The 5000-nt window shown below is 52.7% G+C and overlaps 1 protein-coding gene across 1 annotated transcript in view; it reads right to left on the bottom strand.

Moving 5' to 3' along the window:
- Window positions 1–5000, bottom strand: part of adam15 (ADAM metallopeptidase domain 15) — a 28055-nt gene that overhangs the window by 16720 nt on the left and 6335 nt on the right. The window lies entirely within an intron of this gene.

Below are 5000 nucleotides of genomic sequence, written 5' to 3'. Positions count from 1 at the left end.
ACACAACACACAACACACAGGAGACAACACACAGGAGACACAACACACAACACACAACACACAGGAGACACAACACACAACACACAGGAGACACAACACACACAACACACAACACACAGGAGACACAACACACAGGAGACAACACACAACACACAGGAGACACAACACACAACACACAGGAGACACAACACACAACACACAGGAGACAACACACAACACACAGGAGACACAACACACAACACACAGGAGACACAACACACAACACACAGGAGACAACACACAACACACAGGAGACACAACACACAACACACAGGAGACACAACACACAGGAGACACAACACACAGGAGACACAACACACAACACACAGGAGACACAACACACAGGAGACACAACACACAACACACAACACACAGGAGACACAACACACAACACACAGGAGACACAACACACAACACACAGGAGACACAACACACAGGAGACACAACACACAGGAGACACAACACACAACACACAGGAGACACAACACACAACACACAACACACAGGAGACACAACACACAACACACAACACACAGGAGACACAACACACAACACACAGGAGACACAACACACAGGAGACACAACACACAACACACAGGAGACACAACACACACAGTAAAATAATGCAGTACAAAGTGCAAAGAACAAGATAAGTTTAAGGTAAATTATGTACAAGTGCAGAACCCCACAGACTGTCTCAACAGCCTTTCTACAAGCAGTTTGAAGTCCTCCAGGTCTCAGACGCAGCTTCAGCCTCTGCTGGAGCTGGTTCCAGGTCTCAGACGCAGCTTCAGCCTCTGCTGGAGCTGGTTCCAGGTCTCAGGTGCAGCTTCAGCCTCTGCTGGAGCTGGTTCCAGGTCTCAGGTGCAGCTTCAGCCTCTGCTGGAGCTGGTTCCAGGTCTCAGGTGCAGCTTCAGCCTCTGCTGGAGCTGGTTCCAGGTCTCAGGAGCAGCTTCAGCCTCTGCTGGAGCTGGTTCCAGGTCTCAGGAGCAGCTTCAGCCTCTGCTGGAGCTGGTTCCAGGTCTCAGGAGCAGCTTCAGCCTCTGCTGGAGCTGGTTCCAGGTCTCAGGTGCAGCTTCAGCCTCTGCTGGAGCTGGTTCCAGGTCTCAGGTGCAGCTTCAGCCTCTGCCGGAGCTGGTTCCAGGTCTCAGGCGCAGCTTCAGCCTCTGCTGGAGCTGGTTCCAGGTCTCAGGTGCAGCTTCAGCCTCTGCTGGAGCTGGTTCCAGGTCTCAGGAGCAGCTTCAGCCTCTGCTGGAGCTGGTTCCAGGTCTCAGACGCAGCTTCAGCCTCTGCTGGAGCTGGTTCCAGGTCTCAGGAGCAGCTTCAGCCTCTGCTGGAGCTGGTTCCAGGTCTCAGGAGCAGCTTCAGCCTCTGCTGGAGCTGGTTCCAGGTCTCAGGTGCAGCTTCAGCCTCTGCTGGAGCTGGTTCCAGGTCTCAGGTGCAGCTTCAGCCTCTGCTGGAGCTGGTTCCAGGTCTCAGATGCAGCTTCAGCCTCTGCTGGAGCTGGTTCCAGGTCTCAGGTGCAGCTTCAGCCTCTGCTGGAGCTGGTTCCAGGTCTCAGGAGCAGCTTCAGCCTCTGCTGGAGCTGGTTCCAGGTCTCAGGTGCAGCTTCAGCCTCTGCTGGAGCTGGTTCCAGGTCTCAGGAGCAGCTTCAGCCTCTGCTGGAGCTGGTTCCAGGTCTCAGGTGCAGCTTCAGCCTCTGCTGGAGCTGGTTCCAGGTCTCAGGTGCAGCTTCAGCCTCTGCTGGAGCTGGTTCCAGGTCTCAGGAGCAGCTTCAGCCTCTGCTGGAGCTGGTTCCAGGTCTCAGACGCAGCTTCAGCCTCTGCTGGAGCTGGTTCCAGGTCTCAGGTGCAGCTTCAGCCTCTGCTGGAGCTGGTTCCAGGTCTCAGACGCAGCTTCAGCCTCTGCTGGAGCTGGTTCCAGGTCTCAGGAGCAGCTTCAGCCTCTGCTGGAGCTGGTTCCAGGTCTCAGGTGCAGCTTCAGCCTCTGCTGGAGCTGGTTCCAGGTCTCAGGTGCAGCTTCAGCCTCTGCTGGAGCTGGTTCCAGGTCTCAGGAGCAGCTTCAGCCTCTGCTGGAGCTGGTTCCAGGTCTCAGATGCAGCTTCAGCCTCTGCCGGAGCTGGTTCCAGGTCTCAGATGCAGCTTCAGCCTCTGCTGGAGCTGGTTCCAGGTCTCAGGAGCAGCTTCAGCCTCTGCTGGAGCTGGTTCCAGGTCTCAGGTGCAGCTTCAGCCTCTGCTGGAGCTGGTTCCAGGTCTCAGGTGCAGCTTCAGCCTCTGCCGGAGCTGGTTCCAGGTCTCAGGAGCAGCTTCAGCCTCTGCTGGAGCTGGTTCCAGGTCTCAGGAGCAGCTTCAGCCTCTGCTGGAGCTGGTTCCAGGTCTCAGGTGCAGCTTCAGCCTCTGCTGGAGCTGGTTCCAGGTCTCAGGAGCAGCTTCAGCCTCTGCTGGAGCTGGTTCCAGGTCTCAGGTGCAGCTTCAGCCTCTGCTGGAGCTGGTTCCAGGTCTCAGGCGCAGCTTCAGCCTCTGCTGGAGCTGGTTCCAGGTCTCAGGAGCAGCTTCAGCCTCTGCTGGAGCTGGTTCCAGGTCTCAGGTGCAGCTTCAGCCTCTGCTGGAGCTGGTTCCAGGTCTCAGGAGCAGCTTCAGCCTCTGCTGGAGCTGGTTCCAGGTCTCAGGTGCAGCGTAGGAAAATGCCTTCTTGCCGAGCTCAGTACGAACTGACGGGACGGCAAACGAGATGAAGTCCAGGGACCGGAGGCTGCGGTCTGACTGTTTCTGTACCAGATACATTGACAAATAAGAGGGGAGCCGCCCGATAATGGATTTATAGACAATTAGACACTAGTTAGTGGTTCTGCGCATGGAGACTGAAGACCAGTGTGTGAGAGAGTACAATGTACAGTGATGTGTGAGGGGTTTACAGCCAGTTATGGATCTCAAGGCCCCGTGATAGTTGCAGGGAGCGAGCAGAGGCATTTCTATATACAACATCCCCATAATCCAGGAGTGGCAAGAAAGTGGCCGTAACAATACGTTTCCTGGCTTTAAAAGAGAAACAGGCTCCATTTCTGAAGAAAAACCCCGGCTTTAACCTCAATTTCCTCAGTAACTGGTCAACATGACATTTAAAAGAAAGGCTTTCATCCACTGGGATGCCTAGATATTTGTAAGTGGCCACAGACTCAATGGGGAAACCCTGAGCAGACATAATTCTGGGTAGAACAGCAGGTTCCTTCCTTTTATCAGAAAAGAACAACATCTTGGTTTTACCTGCGTTTTAGAACGAGCCGTAGATGGAATAACTGTGCCTGAATGGTGTCAACAGCAGACTGCAAGACTACAACGGTGTCGTCAGCATAAAGATGTGCAGACGCATTCATATCCTGGCCCACCTCATTTATAGAGAGGGTAAAGAGAGTCGTCCTAAGACAGAACCTTGCGGCACACCGTTTACAGTGTTTAGGCCATCAGACTGCACACACTGTTTACGGATGGAGAGGTAGTTAGAAAACCAGCCACCTGCACGGTCCGACAGTCCAGTGGTGGTCAGTGGCTGACTCAGAGTCCTGTGCTCGACTGGGTCAAAGGCCTTTGGAAGATCGATCGAAAGAGCCGCGCAATATTTCTTGGCATCCGCGGCTACGACATATCATTGATCACCTTAATAGCAGCAGTTGCAGTACTTTGCTGTTTCCTAAAGCCAGATTGAAAAGGAGATAAAATATTGTTCAGGCTCCTTCATCCTTGACCTGGTCATTCACCAGCCTTTCAAGCACTTTTGCTAAAATAGAGAGCTTAGAGATGGGTCTGTAATTATCCAGTAAAGTGCCGTCACCCCCGTTCAGGAGAGGGAGCACAGAGGAGGTTTCCCACACTTCAGGAATGATGTTGCTCTGGATGGAAAGATTAAAGATGTGGGATACCGGTTGAGCTATAATGTGCGCTGACAAACGTAAGAAGTAAGGGGGGAGGTTACCTGGAGCTGCTGATTTTTGAGGGTCCAGGTCTTTTAAGGCCATAAGAACCTCTTTCACAGAGAAGGGGGGGAAAGAGAAATCCTGGCTCCCTGTGGCAGGGCTGGTGAGGGCCTGAGTAGGTGGGTCAACATCACGAGAGGAATCAAACAAGGAGCTGGAGGCAATGAAAGGTTTGTTAAAACAGTTCAGCGTCTCAGATTTGTCGGATATGGGGACGGAGTCAACAACAACATTGGGAGGCAGCTCTGAAGAGCAGGTATTGGCTGAAAGAGATTTTATGGTATGCCAAAATGTCCTGGGGCCGTTCAAGTTGTCTGTGATAAATAGAACTCTCACTTAGCGACCATAACAGCGCTGGTGCAGCTGTTACGTGGTTGCCGAAAAAGTAGCCAGTCCGACTCAAGCCCAGACTTCCTCGCATTGGCCCAGAGCTGATTTCTCGTGTGTGAGTTCAGCAGTGAACCAGGAGCTCTCCCGTCCCTTCACCCTGAACCGACGAAGAGGAGCGTGTTTGTCCATAAAATAACTAAAACTGCCATAAAAATATTCCCATGCACGATTTAAATCATCAATTAGTAAAATAGGATCCCAGTTCAAATGATAAAGATCATGAAGAAAAGCTTGTTCAACAAAGTTCTTCAGACTTCTTTTAAGAACAGGTACGAGGCGTAGTGCGCGGGGTTTTAATGTCCCTAACAGCAGCGATCTTTTGAGCTGAATGACAGCTGTCACGACATCCAGGTAAAGAGCATGCTTCAAAACAACTCCTTCTCATGGAAAACTATGACTTGTTCTACTCAGACAGCAGAGCAGAGATAATGGGGACATACAGCGCAGACACGACGCTCTCATGCTCCCTGTGAGAGCGCAGACACAACGCTCTCATGCTCCCTGTGAGAGCGCAGACACAACGCTCTCATGCTCCCTGTGAGAGCGCAGACACAACGCTCTCATGCTCCCTGTGAGAGCGCAGACACGACGCTCTCATGCT

The sequence above is a fragment of the Echiichthys vipera genome, assembly GCF_963691815.1.
Source record: "Echiichthys vipera genome assembly, chromosome: 8".
NCBI classification, from domain to species: Eukaryota; Metazoa; Chordata; class Actinopteri; order Perciformes; family Trachinidae; genus Echiichthys; species Echiichthys vipera.
This window is presented reverse-complemented; position numbering and strand designations above follow the sequence as displayed.